The sequence below is a fragment of the Asterias rubens genome, unplaced genomic scaffold (genome assembly GCF_902459465.1).
Source record: "Asterias rubens unplaced genomic scaffold, eAstRub1.3, whole genome shotgun sequence".
Classification (NCBI taxonomy): domain Eukaryota; kingdom Metazoa; phylum Echinodermata; class Asteroidea; order Forcipulatida; family Asteriidae; genus Asterias; species Asterias rubens.
The window spans coordinates 2,105-27,895 of record NW_022985699.1 but is presented as its reverse complement, the minus strand read 5'-3'; the positions used below and the strand labels follow the sequence as shown (position 1 = coordinate 27,895).

Genomic DNA, 25,791 nt, shown 5'->3' with positions numbered 1-25,791 from the left:
AAAAAAGTTTAAAGGCTATATATATAGCCTTATGGTTTTTTTTCGAGCAAAAAGTTCACAAGGCCTTAAGATTTTTTTCGAGCGAAAAGCTCACAAGGCCTGGTGATTTTTTTTTTTAGGCGAAGAGTTCACAAGGCCTTATGATTTTTTTAGAGCGAAAAGTTCACAAGGCCTTATGATGTTTTTCGAGCAAAAAGTTCACAAGGCCTTATGATTTTTTTAAAGCGAAAGGTTCACAAGGCTATAGCTTATGATTTTTTTAAAGCAAAAAGTTTACAAGGCCTGGTGATTTTTTTTAGAGCGAAAAGTTCACAAGTGAATAGTTCACAAGGCTATATATAGCATTGTGATTTTTTTAGAGCAAAAAGTTTACAAGGCCTTAAGATTTTTTTCGAGCGAAAAGCTCACAAGGCCTGGTGATTTTTTTTAGAGCGAAAAGTTCACAAGCGAAAAGTTCACAAGGCTATAGATTTATGATTTTTGTCGAGCGAAAAGTTGTTTTCGGGCGAAAAGTTCATAAGGCCTTATGATTTTTTTCGAGCGAAAAGTTTACACGGCTATATATAACCTTATGATTTTTTTTTTGAGCGAAAAGTTCACAATATTAATAATAGCCTGGTGATTTTTGGAGCAAAAAGTTCACAAGGGTAAGTTTGTGACTTTTTTTAGAGCGAAAAGTTCACAAGGCATTATGATTTTTTTTAGAAAAAAAGTTTAAAGGCTATATATATAGCCTTATGGTTTTTTTTCGAGCAAAAAGTTCACAAGGCCTTAAGATTTTTTTCGAGCGAAAAGCTCACAAGGCCTGGTGATTTTTTTTTTCAAGCGAAGAGTTCACAAGGCCTTATGATTTTTTTAGAGCGAAAAGTTCACAAGGCCTTATGATGTTTTTCGAGCAAAAAGTTCACAAGGCCTTATGATTTTTTTAAAGCGAAAGGTTCACAAGGCTATAGCTTATGATTTTTTTAAAGCAAAAAGTTTACAAGGCCTGGTGATTTTTTTTAGAGCGAAAAGTTCACAAGTGAATAGTTCACAAGGCTATATATAGCATTGTGATTTTTTTAGAGCAAAAAGTTTACAAGGCCTTAAGATTTTTTTCGAGCGAAAAGCTCACAAGGCCTGGTGATTTTTTTTAGAGCGAAAAGTTCACAAGCGAAAAGTTTTGTCGAGCGAAAAGTTGTTTTCGGGCGAAAAGTTCATAAGGCCTTATGATTTTTTTCGAGCGAAAAGTTTACACGGCTATATATAACCTTATGATTTTTTTTTTTGAGCGAAAAGTTCACAATGTTAATAATAGCCTGGTGATTTTTGGAGCAAAAAGTTCACAAGGGTAAGTTTGTGACTTTTTTTAGAGCGAAAAGTTCACATGGCATTATGATTTTTTTTAGAGAAAAAAGTTTAAAGGCTATATATAGCCTTCAGATTTTTTTCGAGCAAAAAGTTAACAAGGCTACAATCGTTCACAATCCTTGAGGATTTTTTTCAAGCAAAAAGGTTCACAAGGCTATAGCTTATGATTTTTTTAGAGCAAAAAGTTTACAAGGCCTGGTGATTTTTTTTAGAGCGAAAAGTTCTCAAGTGAAAAGTTCACAAGGCTATATATAGCCTCATGATTTATTTCAAGCGAAAAGTTCACAAGGCTACAATCGTTCACAATCCTTGAGAATTTTTTCAAGCAAAAAGGTTCACAAGGCTATATATATATAGCCTTATGATTTTTTTTCGAGCGAAAAGTTCACAAGGCCTTATGATTTAACAAGGTTAAAGTTAACAAGGTTAATAATAGCCCGGTGATTAAGTTTGGAGCGAAAGGTTCACAAGGGAAAAGTTATGGATTTTTGGGAGCAAAAAGTTCACAAGGGTAAGGTTACAAGGCTTTAACCTCGTGATTTTTAAAGAGCGAAAAGTTCACAAGGCCTTATGATTTTTTTTTTTGCATAAAGTTTAAAGGCTATATATAGCCTTATGAAATTTTTCGAGCAAAAAATTCACAAGGCCTTATGATTTTTTTCGAGCGAAAAGTTAACAAAGCTATAGCCTTATGATTGTTTTAGAGTCCCGTTGGACTGGTCGACACGAGACCTAAGAATTATACCACAACGACGAAGACTGGTGGGCAACGGACTGCCGCATGGCCAGGCCGCAGGATGCTGCCAAGCCACCGGTCACGCCCGACTGGTTTATTGCGTAACAATAATATACAAATAACAACAATCACAACATGCTTCCACGTTATGTTTTTTTTACTTATTTTTTTTAGTTGGCCGAATTATAGTAATTTAGCCTTCGAGAAAGACTCTGCTTTTATTTGCAAGGCTATATATAAATAGCCTTGTTATTTTATTTTTGAGCGAAAAGATTACAAGGCCTTATGATTTTTTTAGAGCGAAAAATTTACAAGGCTATAGTCTTGTGATTTTATTTCGAGCGCAAAGTTCACAAGGCTATAGCCTCGTGCGTTTTTTCGTGCGAAAAGTTCACAAGGCTATTGTCTTATGATTTTTTTCGAGCGAAAAGTTTACAAGGCTAAGTTATCAAGATAAAACAACAGGACTTTACCCCTTGTCGTTTTTTTTAATGTTGGGCTAAAATTTGATAAAACAACTGGACTTATGACCCCTTGTGATTTGTTTTCCTTCAATTTTTAGCCCAAAATTGATAAGTATGTTTGAGATTTTGTCAATTTTTGCCCTCAATAAACATAGACTTACACTTTGGAAAAGAATCTGCCATGGGGGAACCCTTTGTAAATTTCTGAGGTTTTAATAATACAACCTGAAAATTCAGTGTTACTTTTCGACAAGTGTTTTCCTTTAATCAAATATTGTCAAATTGTGACCTCTATTGAGTCCTACTTCTTTGCCTTACTACGGAAGAAAAACAAAGCTTGTGCTATAGAGTCCGCACTAACTACCTTAGCTCCGATCCCTCCACGGTAGACTGGGCCCCTGTCTTTATCCGCAAGGATAAAGACAGGTCGCTGCCGCTAGATCCAGTGATTCCCATTGGATACAATGCACATGCAGTGACATAATGTCCAAATAGTCACTGCTCTCAAGTCCGCAATGTAATTTGACTGCGTATCTATATGTGAAACGACAGAGGTCAGAGGTCAACTACACGCCGGTTTTTGGCCGCTCTCTGGTGTTATTCACGAGCCTTGAAGAATGACGTCAGACGATCAGGCTACCTCCACGGCAGAAATCTTCTCCAGTTCTTTGCGGTTCTTGGTTCGATTCCCCAGCCTGCTGCCTTGATCCTTAGATTTCTTGGACTCTAACGAAGTACTTGCAGACAAACCCTGTCTCATGTTCCACTTTGCAGAATTACTAGGAGGAGCGAACTCCTGCGGCTGTTTTGACGTGTTAAGCGTGTTGTCGCAACTTTCTGTGGACGCAAACTTGCTCTTCTTCTTTGGAGTTTGTCTCATCGATGGCATCATCCAGTTGTACTGCTGTGGAGGAGCAAACTCTTGAGGGCGCTCTTCATGTACTTGCTTCTTTACCCTGTCCCATTGCGACTCTTCTGTTTATAAATAAGAATTGTAAACAAATTGTTAGTTTTAAATGACAGCTACCTGATTATAAAAGTTTAACAAAGTCTTCAATATCTTCAGTTGACATCAGGGGTGCGTTTTGGCGATTGCAACTGATACCTGATTTGTGTTGCGAGTACTTATGAAGCCATTTTGCTAAAAACAAAAACATGTGCGCACACACGGTGCCAGATTGAACTGAGAAGTCTCCCGATCAATCTACTCCACGGAAGTAGAATTAAGCAAGACAGTTCTCTAAGAACTAACTCTAACCGGCAAGCAGATACACACATGGTGTTACCGCAAACCTATATATACTAGTAATTTGCAGCCATTTTAAAGACACTGCACACTATTGATAACTGTCAAAGACTAGTCTTCACAGTTGATGTATCTCAACATTATAATGCATAAAATAACAAACCTGTGTAAATTTCAGCTCAATCTATCGTCAAAGTTGCGAGATATTAATGAGAGAAAAACACACCCTTGTCGCACCATGGTCACACCAAGTTGTGTGCTTTCAGATGCTTGATTTCGAGACCGCAAATTCTAAATCTGAGGTCCCGAAATCAAACTCGCGGAAAATTACTTCTTTCTCAAAAACTACGTCACTTCAGAGGGAGCTGTTTCTCACAATGTTTTATACTATCAACCTCTCCCCATTACTCGTAATCAAGTAAGGTTTTATGATAGTAATTATTTTGAGTAATTGCCAATAGTGTCCACTGCCTTTAAAAACAAAAACATGTGCGCACACGCGGTACCAGATTGAACTGCGCATTGATATGTGCTACATTTGGACTAACAATTTGGTTCAGCATGCAACGTGACCAAGAAGACGAGACGTCCCTCCATGCAACGTTCTCAAAACACAGCCCTGGTACAATATTGTTATTGCGGTGTAAAGTCCTTCTGAATCGTTTATTTCAGCAAAGAGGATGTAGAAGGTTTTAGGAAGGTTAGGTTCCAAGGGGCTGTGTTATACTCAACAGGCCTGTAGCTTTAAACGGATTCATGAATTACTGTACATATATGTGACCTGTCACAACGAAATGAGCTATAAGTCGCATTGTGCCATTTCCCATTACAGCCGGTCAAAGTCAAATCTTTCTCATTAGATAAGTGAGAACTCTCATGTTTCCACAAGCTCTGTCGACTTGGAGGATTATTGTTACCCCAAGTATTGTATACCATTGGAAAGCTATTAATCTGCAGAATTCAGAAATGTGAATAGCTAATTTATTTTAAATTCCGACTTTTAGCTTATTTTGTTGTGACAGGTCACACATGTGCCCTCCCTCGGTATCATATCTAAGGCGAGTACACGCAAACATGCAGGTGAGAGTTCATGATACTATGTACAGCCACAGATCTGCTTTGATCATGAAACAGCCCCTTTAATCACAACAAGACTCTGAAATCCTAACTCTTCACAAGGTTTAGTGCATGTTCTTCTTTTACCATGTTTACAAGGTTTATCAACATACAATACATAATAATAATAATAATAATATCGAAGTCTTATATAGCGCACGTATCTACCTAACGAGGTACTCAAGGCGCTGAGTATATACAAACTTTCAGAAAGATAGGCTACTGCAGTGATGAATGTTGAGACCCAATTAGTTAGCACCTTATAAGGGTTTACAAGGTGCTACGGCGCATTAAGCAACCACAGCCAGGAACATCGGGGCGAACCCCTTCTCTTTTCGATAAGTGCACTAGGTTCTTTTACATGCGTTACACAACACATGGGACCAACGGCTTTACGTCCCATCCGAAGGACGAAGCAATGGTTAAGTGTCTTGCTTAAGGACACAAGTGTCACGGCTGGGGATTCGAACCCACACTCTGCTGATCAGAAACACCAGAGTTTGAATTCATTGAATTCGATGACATGGTTTCATCGGAAGAGAGGGGACAGTAGAACAAAGGAACTCAAAACAAGCAATGCTGTCCTCGCACTGGACTCCTTTGTATTTTTACATCCTCACATTTTCTCATGCTCTTATGGAGAGTGTTTAGTTAGAGGGACAAAGGAAAGTCCTCACAAAGATAGCGAAAAATTGATGTATGTTTACAAAAACGTGTTCCCAAATGGACTGTTTTGGGTTTAAGTACCGCAACTTCTCTGTAGAATGACAACACAATCCAAGGGGACGCATGGTAAACTGACCCTGTCAATTTACCGCAACTGTGATGTAAAACTAACAAGCGGAAAGAGGGCGCAGAAGACTTCCGCACAGCCACTGTAACTTATCTAGAAAGTGCAACGGGAACAGCTCCTTGCTGTAAACCTACCGCGACCACGCTGTAAACAAACTTTGCAAATGCTGCGGAATGTAAGTCTAGGTGGGAACGCACAGTAGAATTACGCAAAAGCCAGTCACGGTAAATTTCCACGTGACAGCTGAAGGAAAAGTCCAATGGGAACATGGCTTTAATGTACTTCGAGTCTAATACTTTGCTAGAGCCTTCCGCATCAAGAAAACGACACAAACGCCCTAAAAAAGAACAAGAAGATGAAGAAGGGTACCCTACCTTTTCCAATATCCCAAGGTCTTGCTCAGCCTCTCTGCTAATCTCTTCTCATCCTCCTCCTTCTGTCTCTGTCTCGCTGACTCTGACTCCTCCTTCATCCTCGCATCTTCCTCCTCCTCCTGACGGTCCTTATCGCCCTCTTCCTCAACTATCTCCCCCTTGGCTCGGTAACGCTGCTTCACTTTATCTAGTCGGGCCTTGAGGGCCGCTTTGCATTTCGCTTTAAGCTGGTCACTCTTGGTTCTCTGACCAAGCGTCTGAAAAAAGAAACGATCGCACAAAACGATATTCCAACTGTATTCTTGAAAAACATCTGTATCAATGTGCATTTGGAACTTTAAAGCTTGATTTCTCAAACCAAGGCCAACTGGGTAAATTTCACAAAGGGTGAGGACTATTCCTAAGTTAGGACTATAGTCCTAGAAGATATTACAAACTGACGAGTAACTCGTCCTAACTCGAGATAAGACAAGTCTTAACTCTTTGTGAAATCCACCCTTGGTCCTACCATGGAGGTAGAGGTAGATACGAAAAGAGTGGAGTGTCCCCTTAAATTTCATGTATATAAATTAACTCAGAAATGAATACTTTCATCACCTTGTGATGGGTTTAGATCGCATCACAATTTTTATTTCATGAGGGGAGGCTTGTGTAAATCTCACTGAGAGTAGTAGTTTTGAAAAGAACTGGTGGTTGACAATCGTTGAGTTGTCAACCAACGGTTCTTCTCAGAACCAACTCTACTCAAAAAGAGATTCATAAATACCTCAGCTATTTTGCTATTCCTATTGGTGGAGAGCGCGTCACGTGGGTGTGTATAAACCTTTGTTTATGACCGGTAAAAAGTGTTAATTCATGGGCGTGACACGCGACCTTGCACCTGTTCTTATAAGGCAGTTTCTTCACTCCTATTGGTAGAGAACAATGGCTGAAACAGATGTGCTACATCACGCGATACGCGCGACGCGCACAACATTCCCTTATAAAGAGTTGTTTACCCGAGGGGGGCGGAGGGCTTTACCATTTCATAGCTAGAGGGGTGTTGTGTTGAAAGAAATCTTTTAAAAATTATAATTTTTGCATTTGTTTTTACTTTTTGACAAAAAAGTGATGATGTTTTTGACCGAAAAGGTATGAATGGGAATCAAAGTGTGTTGAATAGGTTTTCAACTAGTGGTTTAAACCCGCCGAGGCCTGGTTCTCTATAATTTACCTCGACTTCGTCTCGGTAAAATTATCAAGAACCAAGCCTCGTTGGGATTAAACCACTAGTTGGAAACCTCTTCACCACACATTGATTCCCTTATTTAAACATGGTGCTATCGCAAAACTAACCATGGTACTGGACACTAATGGTAATTGTCAAAGACCCGTCTTCTCACTTGGTGTATCCCAACATATGCATAAAATAACAAGTCTGTGAATGTTTGGACTCAATTACTCATCGAAGTTGCAAGAGAATGGTTGTGGGTTCTGAGGTGTTGGTAGTGAGTTGTACTTTGGAATTTTGTTGCTGTAGGTTGTTGGGTTGTCGAGGTGGGTTATGGGTTTTGATATACATGTATGGGTGTCATGGCCGAGCGGATAAGAGCTCTGATGCTTCTGTTCAGCAGAGTGTGGGTCGAATTCCGGTCGTGACACTTGAGCAAGACACTTAGCAAGACACTTAACCATAATTGCTTCTCTCCACCCAGGTGTAAATGGGGACCTATGAGGGCAGAGATGGTTCTTGTGATTGATTTAACCGAGTAGCGCATATTGATGTTGCACAGGCTGCATACTCCCCACCAGGGAGCTGAGATGGTTTAAGGAGTGATTTAAGGCCCAGTGACCATGGTAATAATGTGAAGTGCTTTGGGACGCCCTCCGGGTGTGAGAAGCGATATATAAAAACGGGTTATTATTATTATTATTATGCGGGTTGTGGGTTGAGGGCTGGTTGTGATGCCTATCCTAGACTGGGGGTCTGTCTTTCAGGTCCATGCCGCTAGATCCAGTGATTCCATTGGATACAATGATATTGGATAAACGTGCACCCATTATGCCCAAACAGTACACTACTGTCAAGTCCGCAATGGAATTTGACTGCGTATCTCTATGTGAAATTAATGAGTACAAAAGTCAAAACACACGCCAGTTTTTGATGCTGGTCTCTGGTGTTATTTGCGAGCTACGAAGTGTGGCGTCAGATGTTCAGGCTATGCTTATCCAAGTGCTAAACTACAAGTACCGTACAAACTAGTAAGGTTGCAGAGAAAACATCTCCTCAACTGTTTTCATATAGTTTTCCTCTGAAGTAACGTAGTTTTTGAGAAAGAGGTTATGCAACTGAAAGCACACAAAGTTGTGCAACAAGAGTGTTTTTTCTTTCATTATTTTCTTGTAACTTCGAAGACCAACTGAGCCCAAATTTTCACAGGTTTGTTAATGTATGCAAATGTTGGGATACACCAAGTGAGAATGCTGGTCTTTAAAGGCAGTGGACACTATTGGTAATTACTCAACATAATTGTTAGCATAAAACCTTTCTTGGTGACAAGTAATAGGGAGAGGTTGATGGTATAAAACATTGTGAGAAACGGCACCCTCTGAAGTGCCATAGTGTCCGAGAAAGAAGTAATTTTCCACGAATTTGAGTTTGAGACCTCAGATTTAGAACTTGAGGTCTCGAAATCAACCATCTAAACGCACACAACTTCGTGGGACAAGGGTGTTTTTTTCTTTCATTCATATCTCGCAAGTTAGATGACCGATTGAACTCAAATTTTCACAGGTTTGTTATTTTATGTATATGTTGAGATACACCAACTGTGAAGGCTAGTCTTTGACAATTACCAATAGTGTCCACTGCTCTTAATCAACACAAAAATCATGTTATCTTCTTACCTCGTCTCTAAGATGACTCAACATCTCCATCTGACTCTGTCTCTCTCCCTCATCCTTTGAGAAGTCAAAGCAGCCGACACCCATCTCTCTCACCTCTGAACAGAAACAAAACTGGCATTAATGACTCTGGACACTTTTGGTGTTTGTCAAGACCAGTCTTCTCACTGAGTGTATCTCAACATATGCATGACATAACAAACATTTTAAAATTTGAGCTCAATTGGTCATCGAAGTTGCAAGATAATAATGACAGAAAACACCCTTGTCACACAAAATTGGGTGCTTTCAGATGCTTGATTTTGAGACCTCTGAAGTTGAGTAGTTTTGCGTGGTTTTCCTTTTACTTTGCGGGCCATTTATGGGAGTCAAAAATTTGACTCCCATAAATGACCGACCGTGTTTGACGGCGAGGTAAAGGAAAACCACGCACTTTCGAGTGATACTTGTGTGGATCATTATATTCTACTTTTAAAACATCTTTCTAACCATACGCATTTTATAACAAACGGTTATAAATGCTTTTCAAAGACCAACTCGACCGATCCAAGGCAACGTGTTCCTTTAAAGGGTGGTGTGAGTGCTGATGATGACTAGAGCAGGCTAGATGAAATGTTGAGACTAGCAATACTCATCCCACAAGAAGATTGATACAAAGACAGATACCTTCTCTGTGAGACCAAGACCAAAACCTAACCTCCAAATTCGAAACCAAGGCCAAGATCTTCCGTCTGAGATCAAGACCAAGACCTCAAGACCAAGTCAAAGACTTCCCCTCCAAGATCGAGACAAAAAACAAGACCTTCCCTTGTAGCTTAAAATCAAGACCAAGACCTCCGCACTGAGATCGTGACCAAGACCAAGAAATTGAGACCAAGTCCAAGAACTCACGTTCAAGTTCGAGACCAAGAGACCTCCCTCCTAACATTTAAACCAAGGCCATCTCTTTAAAACCGAGACCTTCCCTCCAAGACTGAGACAAGACAAAGACCTAACCTCCTAGGGGGAGACCAAGACCAAGACCTCCTCTGAGAACCAAGACCATGACCCCAATGTCTGACACCAAGACCCAGACCATGAACTTGGATAAATCTGAACTGTAGGCCTACACATAAACTGTTTGGGTTTTCCTCCAACATCTAAAACTGAAATTTCTTCATCATCTTCTCTACACAGCTACCTTCAGGGTCACAGTGCTAGTCACTTTTTAAGGGTAACTTTTTTAGCGCCATGAGGATGGATTTGTGCGCTTTATAAGTTTTCATTATTACTATTACTACTTATTTCATTACCAGAATGTAGAATAGATGACCAAGTTCACTCTGTATGAGTGACTTCTTTGGAGTTGTATTTTTTTCAGCCTCCTAAACCAAAATGTTGCACAAATTGTGTGCTTTTACAAACTATGAATCAAATAGCGAGTGCGGAGACCAATCATTTATATCTGGTGATAATCTGGACTTACCTAAATGCCTGAGGATTAAGACGTTTATCAATGTTGATGAGCTCAGGAAGATCTTTCTTCATACAGCGTCTGGATCGTCCTAAGGTGTCCACAAAATCCATTCTGAGAAGAAGAGAAAAACAAGGAAAGTACAGACTTTAAATGTAGATTCATAAATACTCTGGACAGTTTCTCTACTCCTATTGGTGGAGAGCGCGTCACGTGCGGGGTGTTTAAATAAGGGAATAAAAGTGTAGCGACGAGTTATTAAACGGCCGGTTTAAACCGGCAGGGTCGTTGCCGTGTGATAAAGGCCCGAGCCGAAGGCGAGGGCCTTTATCGCACGGCAACGACCCTGCAAGGTTTTTAACGGACGTTTAAGAACGAGTCACTATTCTTTTATTCCCATTCATAAATGCCCTTTTGTTAAAAAACTTTAAACAAAATACAATTATAGACACTTTGACAATTGAAAATTCGAGGTTTGAAATATTTTTTTCAAAAACTTTGTGAAGAATCTGTTTGATGCGCGTGGGTTGTGTGTACGCGCGCGTGCTTATAAAAAGATTACGCGCGCGCTTACATATATTACGCGCTGTATAGCTATGATTTACGTTCCGCGTGATAATCTGGCGCGCGCGCGCCCGACATGCGGAAGCCAGCCAGTCTTAAACAGCTTCAGCTGTGTCTTTATCAACCGTTTAAACACCCCCACGAGACGCACTCTCCACCAATAGGAGTAGAGAAACTGTCTGGGGTATTTATGAATGGTTGATAATGACCAGTGTTTATGACCAGCTGGCTTCCACGTGTCACAAAGTTTTTAAAACAAATATTTCCAACCTTGAATGTTCAACTGTCAAAGAAGAAGAGAAAACAAGGAAAGTATGACTTTAAAATCCACTGAACACCATGGTAGTTACTCAAAGCAATTGTTAGCATAAACACTTACTTAATAACTAGCAATGGAGAGCTGTTGATTTGATAGTATAAAACATTGCGAGAAACAGCTCCCTTTGAAGTAACATAGTTTTTGAGAAAGGGGCAACTTTTCACCCAAGTAATTAAAGACATTCAGGCCTGAAGCCTTTCTCAGGCTTCTAAAAGCACACAAATTTGGGCAACAATGGTGTTTTTTCTTTAATTACTCTCTCGCTACTTCGATTGTTTTAAAAGTTTTCACACATTTGTATTTGATTCATATGTTGGGATACACTAACTGAGAATACTTGTCTTTGACAATTTAATTACCCAATGTAGACAAATGTGCTGTCACCATCCACACTAAACACTAAACGTGGACGGATTTGACATTGGTCTTAAAAACATGGTTATAAATACTTACTTAGAGATATACCAAGTGAGGATTGCCGAAAGTACAAATACTGCCTTTAAGTGGACAAAGCACCTAAACATTTTCTACAAAGCAAAAATAAGCAGCAAATGAGATGGGATTTTTAGCTCGATTTTCCCCTCGAATGATTTCCTCACCATTGGTCTAGAGGATTGACAGGGCCAGGTACATCTGAGGCCCCCATCTCATACTCCAGCCCCGCCCTTTCTGCCTCCTGTTTTCCCCCTCCCCCTCCCTGGATGACTTCCTTACCATTGATCTAGAGGGTTGACAGGGCCAGGTACATCCGTGGCCCCCATCTCATACTCCAGCCCCGCCCTTTCTGCCTCCTGTTTTCCCCCTCCCCCTCCCTGGATGACTTCCTTACCATTGGTCTAGAGGGTTGACAGGGCCAGGTACATCCGTGGCCCCCATCTCATACTCCAGCCCCGCCCTTTCTGCCTCCTGTTTTCCCCCTCCCCCTCCCTGGATGACTTCCTTACCATTGGTCTAGAGGGATTGACAGGGCCAGGTACATCCGTGGCCCCCATCTCATACTCCAGCCCCGCCCTTTCTGCCTCCTGTTTTCCCCCTCCCCCTCCCTGGATGACTTCCTTACCATTGGTCTAGAGGATTGACAGGGCCAGGTACATCTGAGGCCCCCATCTCATACTCCAGCCCCGCCCTTGCTGCCTCCTGTTTTCCCCCTCCCCCTCCCTGGATGACTTCCTTACCATTGGTCTAGAGGATTGACAGGGCCAGGTACATCTGAGGCCCCCATCTCATACTCCAGCCCCGCCCTTTCTGCCTCTGTTTTCCCCCTCCCCCTCCCTGGATGACTTCCTTACCATTGGTCTAGAGGATTGACAGGGCCAGGTACATCCGTGGCCCCATCTCATACTCCAGCCCCGCCCTTTCTGCCTCCTGTTTTCCCCCTCCCCCTCCCTGGATGACTTCCTTACCATTGGTCTAGAGGATTGACAGGGCCAGGTACATCTGAGGCCCCCATCTCATACTCCAGCCCCGCCCTTGCTGCCTCCTGTTTTCCCCCTCCCCCTCCCTGGATGACTTCCTTACCATTGGTCTAGAGGATTGACAGGGCCAGGTACATCTGTAGGCCCCCATCTCATACTCCAGGCCCCGCCCTTGCTGCCTCCTGTTTTCCCCCTCCCCCTCCCTGGATGACTTCCTTACCATTGGTCTAGAGGATTGACAGGGCCAGGTACATCCGTGTCCCCCATCTCATACTCCAGCCCCGCCCTTTCTACCTCCTGTTTCCCCCTCCCCCTCCCTGGATGACTTCCTTACCATTGGTCTAGAGGATTGACAGGCCAGGTACATCTGAGGCCCCCATCTCATACTCCAGCCCCGCCCTTGCTGCCTCCTGTTTTCCCCTTCCCCCTCCCTGGATGACTTCCTTACCATTGATCTAGAGGGTTGACAGGGCCAGGTACATCCGTGGCCCCCATCTCATACTCTGGCCCCGCCCTTGCTGCCTCCTCTTTTCACCTCCCCCACCCCCCCCCCCCCCTCTAGATGAATTTCCTTACCATTGGTCTTGAGGGTCGACTGGGCCAGGTACATCCGTAGCCCCCATCTCATACTCTGGCCCCGCCCTTGCTGCCTCCTCTTCCTCCTCCTCGAGTCTTCTCTTCTCCTTCATGTCACTGATGGCCTTCTTCTCATAGTCCACCAGGAAGTGATCTGCAACATCGTCCCCTGGGTAAGACGGAATGTGACAAGATGACTTCAGTATTAGTGATCAGCCATTTGAAAGTTAGATTTGAACAATGTCTGGTACAATGACATGCTTAGCCACAAGGTGTTTTCTTAAATTGAAAGTTCTATGACAATTGAGACAGTTGCTACATCAAATGTTTCAGGGCAAGTGTTTGCATAGTTAGTAAGAGATGCAGGGTTCGGGTCGATACTCGGGAATTGCGAGTCAATAAGCGCAAATACAACCGATTTGAAAAAAGAAAAAAAAATCATGATACTTAGTTTTGTATTTACTAATTTTACAAAAATCCTCTGGATAAAACAATTGTTAATGCTCCAGACACCAAGATAAACACCAAGTAAAAAAAAACCCATTCCGACGACCTTGTTTCCATTTTTAGTGTCCTTTGGCAAAAATTTCAGTCCCGAATGGCCCAACATTCAATGAGAGTGCATGGCACAATGGTACGGGAGTTTGCTCAACTGGAGGTTGCTATACAAAAGCTTGCCCTGAACCAAGACGGGAAGTTAATTCAGAGGTCACAGGTTCAAGTCCCGCTGGTGTAAACCAAAATAAGTAAAGACTGGGTTACAGTGTTCTGTTTTTAATCCTTTAAAGGGTCTATTAGTCTAGACCAGATTCCCAAAAAGGGCTCTATAGTTAAGGAAGTGAGCGTCATTTTTTAGAAAAAGTTGGTAACATACCTGATTTAACTAATTTGGGGGTGCTGAATCCGAAAATGGTGGCTACCTAGGGTAATTTTTGGTCCTTCACCCTGAAAAATCAAATTTAAAACAATACAGAAAACCTAGCAGATGACGGACTTTTCACGTGAAAAATAGTCAGGTTCTGCTGTGGTTCCATATTAATGTTGTCAGGATACCACACAGGGCAGGTAACCAGGTGCAGGTCAGGTATCCGTAACAAACTTTTGATTGTACTGGATAGATCTACAACCAAATTGCATAGGTTAGCTTTTAGTGTTCACACTCATGGCTTGAAATTATCTTACCAGTCAAAAAATTTGATTTTAGAGGATTTTAAAGTAACTCATTTTTCGATTACAATCCTCCCCCGTTTTAGAAAGTATTCTCCACAGTTGACGAACCAATCTAACTGTTGTAGGCTAACAATTGAAAAAATAAATTCCAGTTTGTTTGTTTGTTGGCAGTATAACGCATTGTTAGTCGCGTTTGAACACACACGGACAAATTGTACACAAGAAGACGATAGTAAGATTCCGAAACAAAGGACAACAACATATGTATCCCCTCCATTGATAAAACAATCCACCCCTCTCTTTTCAGCTGGCTGTGAAGAACAAGGAAAAAACAAATATCTCTTTATTCATTATTACCGCTCAATCCACAAGTATAGACTCCTACTTTATTTTTGTGTGTCAGCTAGGACGGTTCCCAGCAATGAATCATTCATGAAAGGTGTGCGTATCTTCGATATTAGCAATCATAGTTTGGAGTACAAACTGAGGCAAATTGTTTTGCTAAACAAAAAAGCTTAAGTCAAAAGACTGTTTTAATTTTGGCCAAGTACACCAGACTCTTACTTTGCTTTTCCAGCAATATTTTATTTGGGAAGAACAACAGGAGTTTAAACTTTTAAAACCAACTTCAAGAAAAGTCTTAAACCCCCCAAAAATGAAAATAGTAAGTTAACATATGGACCTAATCGTCAAAATGTCTAATACCCAGTGGACTTCTTTGCAATGTGATAGTATATGATTTTTGATTTAGATGACTCTGTACATGTTATAGTATAGGGTTTAAGTGGATGCTGGAAAGGATGACATACACTGAAAAGAAGATGCCTCATTGCACCAAGCTGTTGTATGTGTTTCAGTGTTGTTTCAGTACTACAAGGATACCTTCTCCGGTATACTTCTATCATAACATAACATAAAATCAGGTTAATTTTAGGAAAAACACTATTGGATTTGGGGAAATATCAGCTTGAATGGAATGCTTTGATGCGTTGGTTCCATAGAGGCATTTTTGTAATGTCATGTAACTGTATCTCCCCAAAGGAAATTAACATGTTTGTAAAATTATATGTTTGTTTATCAGTTTCCTGAATGCTAGTCGATCTGCATGATGATTTGTGTTTTTTAGCAAGTCACTATTCAATCGAATTGCAATGTGTTGTGTACTATTAATTCTGTACTTTCTTTTATAGAAATGTCTCTGTAAGGACAGGGATGGGAGCCCAAATACTACAAAACATTTGTTTATAATTTATATACATTGGGTTGTTTATTGGACATAATATTAAGTGACATCAAACTGAAACACTTCAAAAAATCGCTTGATTTTCGCACTCTAAGTATCTTGAACAATTCTGACAAAAAAAAAAAGCTGACATACAAAAATAAAGTAGGAGTCTATACTTGTGGACTGTTCAAATAATAAATAACTCTTTATTAGAAAAAACACGAACTCAAATACTTTCAAAATGACATTAAAAGCACCTTTTGGTCCCTCTGAATGTGTAATTTGATTGCAGATCTATCCAGTACACCTAAAAGCTTGTTACGGATACCTGACCTGCACCCGGGTACCTGCCCTGTATAGTATCCTGACAACATCAATGTGGAACCACAGCAGAACCTGACTATTTTTTACGTGAGAAGTCTGCATCTCCTAGGTTTTCTGTATTGTTTTAAACTTGATGTTTTAGGGTGAAGGACTAAAAATTAGGTTTGGTATCTATCATTTTCGGATTCAGCACCCCCAAATTAGTTAAATCAGGTATGTTACCAACTTTTACTCAAAAATGCCGCTCGAAGTTTCTTTTTTTTAAATCTGGTCTATATGTAACTTTTGTAGGACAAAAAACACAATGTCCACAGATTTACACTAAACTTATACAGTTTGAAGATGATGATAGTATAAAGCTTCCCTGAAAATATTACGTGCTGAAGTGCTGTTGTTTTTGAGAAATGAGTAAAACAATGTCATGAAAATAATTTTCGTCTCATGAGACGAAAATTATTTTAATCATTTACAAACGTATTTTCATGACATTGTTTTACTCATTTCTCAAAAACTACAGCACCTCAGTAAGTACTATTTGAAGGGAAGCTTTCCACTATCATTATCTTCAAACCCTGTAAGTTTAATGTAAATCTATGGACATTTTGAAAAGGTACCCAAATCCTTTAAAGCCATTGGACCCTTTCGGTACAGAAACAAAAAAAGTTAACAGATTTACAAATAACTTACAGGGTTTACAGAAGGTAGTGGTAAAAGACTTCTCTTGAAATATTCTTCCATGAAATGCTTTAATTTTTGAGAAAAAAGTAAAAACAATATCAATTCTCGATAGCGAGAATTACGGATTTATTTTAAACACATGTCATGACACGGCGAAACGCGCGGATACAAGGGTGGGTTTTCCCGTTATTTTCTCCCGACTCCGATGACCGATTGAGCCTAAATTTTCACAGGTTTGTTATTTATCAATATAAACCACAAGGGAAACTGACTGGGTAAATTTGTAAATGATTTTTGGGGTTGAACAAAGAATTGACTAGAGTGGGATTCGAACCAACGACCTCCGGATTAACGTGCCGGTTTGTTATTTGATATAGAAGTTGTGATACACGAAGTGTGGGCCTTGGGCAATACTGTTTACCGAAAGGGTCCAATGGCTTTAAAGGAAAACGTTGACCTTGGATCGGACAATGAAATGCATTTGATTAGAAAGATATTTTAAAAGTTGAATATAATGATCCACACAAACATGCCTCGAAAGTGTTTTCCTTGTATGCCGTGGACTAAAACACGGTCAGCAACCTAATTAAGGGAGTCAAAAATTTGATTCCCATAAATGGCCAACTGGCCTGATCCAAGGCAACGTGTTCCTTTAAAGATGGGCTCATACATGTGTAGGTCTGCTTGGAATCAGTAGAGAAAGTTGATGGTTAAAAAAAACAGTCACAGGTTCTGTTTAACCCTTTAGGAAAATAAGCGTAAGGGCACAACTCTTTACCTGCTGTCAGAATGGCTCCTTTTGACATCTCCTCCTAGAGCTTTAATCTTGGTCCTCTAAGGCTGCCCTGAAAACACAACAAAAAAATCAAGTCTTGAAACACTAAAACATACTATCGTTACCTGGTATTTACTTCTTTTGGGAAGGAACATTACAGAATTGGTTTTTGCTAACAGAACAGTTGCTGGCAGTGTAAGCACTTTATGTAATCCACCATCAATACATAAACTGACAAACCTGTAGAAGTTTGAGATCAATCGGCCATCTGGGTCACGAGAGAATAGTGAAAAACCGATTACAAATTTTGCATTGCATCGATGCCAAAATTAAAATGAATAAACGCTCACTGAGCGATAAACTCCAAACGCGAAGTTAGAATATTTATTTCTCATCAAATATGACATTTCAGACAGAAATATTTCAAGGGATGTTTTCTACTATCATCATCATTAGACCGTGTAAGTTTTATGTAAATCTGTGATCTTCACGATTTTTGTTTCTTACCATTTCTGTAACGTTCCTTTAAAGGCAGTTTGGTAATTACTCAAAATAATTATTATCATAAAACCTTTCTTGATTACGAGTAATGGGGAGAGGTTGATAGTATAAAATATTGTGAGAAACAGCTCCCTCTGAAGTGACGCAGTTTTGGAGAAAGAAGTAATTTTCCACGAATTTGATTTTGAGACCTCAGATTTAGAATTGGACGTCTCAAAATCATGCATCTCAAAGCACACAACTTCGTGTGACCATGGTGCGACAAGGGTGTATTTTCTTTCATTAATATCCCGCAACTTCAACGACCGATTGAGCTCAAATTTTCACAGGTTTGTTACTTTATGCATATGTTGAGATACACCAAATGTGAAGACTAGTCTTTGACAATACCCGATAGTGTCCAGAGTCTTTAACACAGATGTGTGTTGGGCATTGTATACTCACTGTTTTATCAGAACTATCACAGGCAAATCACTCAGGTGGGATTTGAACCCATGACCTTTGCATTGCTAGAGCAGACACATGTATAACTCGGGAAAGTACTGAGTATACAGTGCTTTCATACACATCGGTGTAAACAAATTATATTATTTATCTCCGATGCAAAACCTGGAATATAGGCCCTATTATAGTTAAAACAAACTTTTCTTAAAGTCACCTGGAAGTGGTATTTTTATTCAAAATAAAGCTTTTGTCAACAATCAAAATATGTGTTTTGATGAGTAGAATATGAACAAATAGTTGACTAAGGTTCCAAAAAATTTGTTTTATTTTTATTTTTCAAGAGTTAGGCCCGACCCGAGAGGGCGCTGTCCATGACGTCAATCGAGGCACGATAGTTGAAGAGAAAATGTGTAGTCTGGCCTCGTATACTGGGTACCTGATCGGTATGATGCATACGTACAGAACTATGGTCACGAACCATGTCTGCACGCACTATGGCTGCTGTGCGGACGGTCCACTCGGATTACCCTGCACGGACAATGGCATGCAGTGCCAACACAAGATAGCTTGGCGCTTGACGATTGGTGTAAGCTAAAAACATGCCCTCAAAGTTGAAACATTACCCAAATTGTTTTCTCATCAGGCAAATGCTCCTTTAAGTTCATCACGTCTTTCAGGTACCTTCTTCGACGTCCCACTAGCAAGAAAAATTGTTGGGATGGTGTCATGTTTCAGAATACCTTTTCTTTTCATGTCAAATGTGTGGTGTATTGTTTTCCGGATTCGAAGCACGACGGTTCGAAGTGTTCGCTGCACAGCGCTGAAAAAAGACAATGGACCGACCACTTTGCAAACTGACCCCATTTAAAGTTGTTTTACTGCATTTACCAGCAATACACCTGGTCGGCATTGCCGGAAAAATGCAAGAAAAAACTTTTTTTCAAAACGTACAAACTCACGACTAGGACTTGCATGTACTTCCACATGTGTTCGATGTTCGATCAAGGCAAGGTCTGCCTCGATTGACTTCACAAAAGGGGTAGGCGGAGTCACCCCATAAACAACTTTATCTATTTTTTTAACATATAAATCGTGACAAACAATTACTAAAAAAAATATGTTATTGTTTATCAACATTATACTCTTATGTTTGGAGAAAAAAAAATATTTTTCCAGGTGACTTTAAGTTTTAGCTGTTTTGAAACAGGAAACCCACTTCACAGTCCATAAGGATGTAGGCATGGGTAGCATCCACTAGGAGCCACCTACTCCTAGGGCTGAAACAGGGTTACCCCCTTCACAGTCCCTAAGGATGTAGGCATGGGTACCATCCACTAGGAGCCACCTACTCCTAGGGCTGAAACAGACTTACCCCCTTCACAGTCCCTAAGGATGTAGGCATGGGTATCATCCACTAGGAGCCACCTACTCCTAGGGCTGAAACAGGCTTACCCCCTTCACAGTCCCTAAGGATGTAGGCATGGGTATCATCCACTAGGAGCCACCTACTCCTAGGGCTGAAACAGGGTTACCCCCTTCACAGTCCCTAAGGATGTAGGCATGGGTATCATCCACTAGGAGCCACCTACTCCTAGGGCTGAAACAGACTTACCCCCTTCACAGTCCCTAAGGATGTAGGCATGGGTATCATCCACTAGGAGCCACCTACTCCTAGGGCTGAAACAGGGTTACCCCCTTCACAGTCCCTAAGGATGTAGGCATGGGTATCATCCACTAGGAGCCACCTACTCCTAGGGCTGAAACAGGGTTACCCCCTTCACAGTCCCTAAGGATGTAGGCATGGGTGTCAATCCACTAGGAGCCACCTACTCCTAGGGCTGAAACAGGGTTACCCCCTTCAAAGTCTGTAAGGATCATCCACTAGGAGCATGGCTGGTGGAGCAAAATGCACTACCTTCAAAACTTTTTTAGGGAGTGAAACATGCATCTTACATTATTTACCTTGATTTATCCAATGCATTTTCTTCTTCTGCTGTAAGGACTTTATCCTTCTCAGCTCGGGACTGAACTCCGTCATTCTTCTTGGTCCAGATACTTGCTTTCTGTAAAAAAAAAAAAAAAACCAATAACCACAAGGAAACTGACAGGGTAAAGTTTTGAATAATTTTGATTGGAACTTGAAATGTTAAAGACAGTGGACACTATTGGCAATTGTCAAAAACTAGCCTTCACAGTTGGTGTATCTCAACATGCATAAAATAACAAACCTGTGAAAATTTGATATCAATCGGTCGTCGAAGTTGCGAGATAATAATGAAAGAAAAAACACCCTTGTCACACGAAGTTGTGTGCATTTAGATAGTTGATTTTGAGACCTCAAGTTCTAAACTTGAGGTCTCGAAATCAAATTCGTGGAAAATTACTTCTTTCTCGAAAACTATGGCATTTCAGAGGGAGCCATTTCTCACAATGTTTTATACCATCAACCTCTCCCCATTACTCGTCACCAAGAGAGGTTTTACGCTAATAGTTATTTTGAGTAATTACCAATAGTGTCCACTGCCTTTAACTTGAGTTTGATTGCTTAAAGGGTCTGGGTACTTTTTGTAACACAAAACACGAAATCCACAGATTTAGATTAACTTACATACACCGTTTGAAGATAATGATAGTAGAAAGATTTCCTTAAAATAATTACTAACTTGCTGAGGTTCTGCAGTTTTAGAGAAATGAGTAAAACAATGCCACAAAAAAATAATGTTTGTCTCAGTTTTTGCCGTAAAAAGTATTTTAATACTTTTTACAGCAAAATTGCATTTTTATCATAACTGGTTTTTAATACGTTTTTACATGCTGAAATAATTTTCACTGAGACGAAGATTATTTTTGTGACTCAGGTTTTACTCATATTATTTGCGATAAAAAAGTGCGACAAGTGCAATTGGTTCTTTTACATGCGTTACACAACACATGGGACCAACAGCTTTACGCCCCTTTCGAAGGACGAAGCAATGGTGAAGTGTCTTGTTACGGCTAGGGATTCAAACCCACACTCTGCTGATCAGAAACAACAAAGTTTGAATTCAGTGCTCTGTACCGCTTGGCCACGACACTTCCATGGGGGTGTCAAACATAGGTGAACATAGTAAATAACCACCTTTTCAGACAGAGTCTCATTTCAGTTCATCCAAGGTCCAGCCTACCTTAGGAACAGGTTTAGCCTTGACTGTAGTAGAGTTCTCTTGAAGTTGTTCTTTGCCGAGTGCCTCTTGTTTCAGGAATAACTCTGCTTTCAAACCCACAAGCTGCAAAAGAAGAAAGTGATCACATTGATTAATGTCAAGTTATTAACTCCAGTCTCCTGACGATGACTAGAGCAAGGTAGTCGGCTTGCCATGCAATGCCTAGAATATATTTATTTCTGTTTTAGTGTGAACTTTTTGGGGGGTGTTTCATAATAACTTGGGTAGCATCTCAGCATGAAAAGTTGGTTTTCCATTAAAAAATTATTTCACCTCCTGAAACTGAAAAGCTGAAGGTTCCTACTTGGATATATCCATGGTCTACATATTTTACAGTTACACAAAACGTTGAGCGATTGAGTCACTCGATCGTATTGGTACATTTTTCAATGTTCCTTAATTTTGTTTTTAATTCTTTATTTAAAAGCCAGAATAAACTTTAGGTTTTTTGTATCTCAATTTGATCAGTGAAAAACTTGGACCGTGTTCTGAGTCTGTGTTCAGTAGAAAGGGTAGAAGAGTTGACTTGTAGGCCTAGATGATTGTATAGGGAAAAGTTTCTGTATCACACACCACCACTTTTTCATTCAATATGAAATAATATCAAGTCTAATTAGGCCTACCTCAATGAGATAATGTAGGCCTACTTCTAGAAACTATAAGACTCCCCTGTGAGCCTTATGTAGGGGTCACATAATTATTTAGGGCCTTCTTAACGCTTTACGTTTTTCAAATCAGCGTTGATGAGTGAAAGTTTTATGACCGTTAGCCAGCCAAAACTGAAGTTTCCTGTGTACTGTACAACTAAAGCTTTCCCCAACCTACTCAATATACATTCATAATGCTTGTATTTCCTTTTTGTTGAGTGAAATTAAAAAACATCGTCAAAAATTACAATTTTCTGCATGAAAAGTGGTGGCAGGGAAACGGATGTATTAACTGGGGCACTGATTCCTTTTTCGAAATTTTAACATTAATTTCGAAAAAGGCGGAAAAATAGGCGGAAAGGTTTCCGTATGGCGCCACCACTTTTTCATTCGGTATGAAATAATAGTATCTAATTTACCTCAATAATAAGATATCCCTTTTTGTAAAAATGAGTGAAAAAGTGGTGGCGCCATACGGAAAGTTATCCGAATAGGCTTAGGCCTACAAACAATAGTACAAATACACGTACAATGACCGATAATGTCAAAATTTCTAAAAAAAGGAATACAGCGCCCCAGTTACACTGGGTCTGTGTTGTATTGATTGATGACTTTAGAAAGAAATTAATTTATTTTGATCTGGTGGATGGAAGTGTGAACTTGAAGTGGAGGAAAAATAAAGTAAATTCCATTCAACAGTGTTCAAATTTCAATTCAACAACCATCATCAATCATGCCATTATCATCATATTATGTCATGACCATGACAACAATCGATCGTGACAATTAATTCAAACTTTCAAAGAGTTCTTACGAGGAATAATTCACTTCTAATCTATTTACTTGCCTGAGTTCATGTTTCCACTGAGGTGTGGTCTACAGGGGAACGTATCTGTAGATAAACCACAATTTCAGATAATGTGGCTATTGCTGCAGTCCAATGTGAATGTACAGTAGGTTGTTGTTGGCAATCAAATTCGGTTTAAGGGCGCCGCCATCTTTTAAGCTAAACCACGGTTTTCTGTTACCGACAATAGAGGGCGCTATACTCCAAGAGCCGTCGTGTGAATTAATTATTGGCTCTTTATGCGCCCTGATCCCAATTTCATCGATCTGCTCCAGCAGAAAAAAAAATAGTTAAGCAGCTTACCAGAATAAGGTTACCCGCCAAATTAAAAAGTACAATTTGTGACTGGTATTTCTTCTTACAGCAGTGAACTTCAAAGTATTAAAGGCAGTGGACACTATTGGTAATTACTCAAAATAATTATTATCATAAAACCTTACTTGTTAATGGGAAGAGGTTGATAGTATAAAACATTGTGAGAAACGGCTCCCTCTGAAGTGACATAGTTTTCGAGAAAGAAGTAATTGTCCACGAATTTGATTTCGAGACCTCAGTTTTAGAATTGAGGTCTAGAAATCAAGCATCTGGAAGCACCGTACAACTTGTGCAACACGGGCATTTTCTTCCATTATTCTCTCGTAACTTGGACGGCCAATGTGAGAGGGCTGGTCTTTGACAATACCAAAGGTGTCCACTGCCTTTAATCAATAATTAAGTTATGCCTAAGCAGCTCTATGAACATTTGCCCTGATGGCATTTAATTTGGGTTAACAGCCGATCATTACAATTATAGCCCCCTGAAGTAGCCATTCTACAATAATCTCAAAAAAGCAATTATGGCGCAGTTATTAACTGTTATATGGGGATTAATTAAACAATGGTGATTACGGTATTACATTAAAACGTCAAATCATAATATTCTGAGGTTAATTAGAAAACCCTTAATTATATAACACAAGATCGTACAACTTGATTCTTTTGAAGACGAGCAGTGTGTAGTATCGAAACGTCGTGACCAAACCGGCTCTTTTCAGAGATTAACACGTGGTTGTATCCCGCCAGTTTACTATTTATTTATTAAAAAGTAAGTCTTGTGGAGTAAACTTGCATTAGAAAAAATTGTAATAAAAGGATGGTAGACACTAGAAACTACGCGCTGAGTCAGCGGGAACTACAATGTACAAACAATTTCAACAAAATGCTTGATATCCCAATGTTATTATATTCAATGGTTCATTGTCCTATTAAAAATAAGTATTACTGTCACCAATTTTAGTCATTAATTGTCCTTCCTTGTATTGTGGTGATTTCTTGAATAAATTTCAGTTTTGAAGCTCATCGGTTATACATTTTTATATCAGCGCAATCCTCCGGATAAATACATATTATTTCCAACTCTTGGATAAAGTCAAGGATATAGGAATTGCAGACGTTAAAACTATACAATTGCTTGAACGATTTATTCCTTCAAACGTGCAAAAGATGACGTCCATTTAAAGAACACATGCCCTTTTCGAAACCGCGGCTTCTCTGCTTTGGATTCGGCTTCAGGCTCCGTGCTCTCGTCTGAGACCCTGGCGCGTGTACGCAATGCATGCGCAATTGTCCAAACAACCGCGGGGCCAAGCTAGCCCGAGCCGAATCAAAAGCCGAAGCCGTGGTTTTAAAAGGGTCATAGACTACTTGAATATCAGATCTTGGTAGCTGGATGGTGAGGTTTCTTTATGGCCAGTAGAAGCAGCTTGCCCGTGTAGTTGGGTTTCCATTTCCTCATACGCATTTGCATCTTCATCTGGAGCTGTTTGAACTATCACGGGTTGAATTAGGATTGGCTTTGGATCTTCTTTTCGTCACGATAATGTACAGGAGTGACGCGATGAGCAGCAAGATGGCGACAGCAGCTAGTGGCCACCCTACTAAGATGACTGTAGAGTCCGTAGATCCTGAAGAAGGGTTCTTACTGTCAGGATCGGGATCTTGCTTCTTGGTCGGTAGAGTGGATGGGGTATCGGGTGCAGATGTTGTAGACTGTCGGTACGGTCGATCTCTCGGTACGGAATCGGTGCTGCTGATTGCAGGGTATCTGGTAGGTGGATGGGAAGTGGTCACTGCCATTTGAGATGTCGATACCTCATCTGTGGTTACTTCGTCACGATGAACAAGTAACACGCCACTGGTAGTATTTCCAGTAACTGACGTGGCTCCGCTGAACACCATACATTTCACTGCAGTGCCGTTGTCTCTCATTGTCAATCTCTCCATGGTTAATGTTTTATTGTTATCACGAAACGCAGTTAAACGATCTTCTGCCATTAATTCACGCCAAGATCCATCGTGATTATTGTAGTACGTTGATTTAATATACCATTTGTATGTTAGTCCGGAGTCAATGATTGGTCGCGTTTGGCAACGAAATTTTGCATTTTGATCCACTTTTCCCTCAATCTGAGACGGTGTGACAGTTGTGCCGATCGGACCAACTACCAGTCTAGCCACATTGGAATCTTCGAGTTGTACTACAGGCTGTAATTTGAAGATATAACAGCTGTAAAATCCCTCGTCAATCGGTTGTAGATTGGTAATGTGAAAAGTCCATGTACAGCCTTTTAACGTGATCGTGTACCTCTCTTTATTGTTGCACACACTGTCCAATCAGATATTTGCAGGGGATTCTACTGTTGTTTTAAG

The 25,791-nt window shown here is 40.3% G+C and overlaps 1 pseudogene; it reads right to left on the bottom strand.

The window, feature by feature from the left end:
- Nucleotides 1–3,105: 3,105 nt before the first annotated feature.
- Nucleotides 3,106–25,365, bottom strand: LOC117305765 (annotated as a pseudogene).
- Between the last annotated feature and the right edge of the window lie 426 nt (nucleotides 25,366–25,791).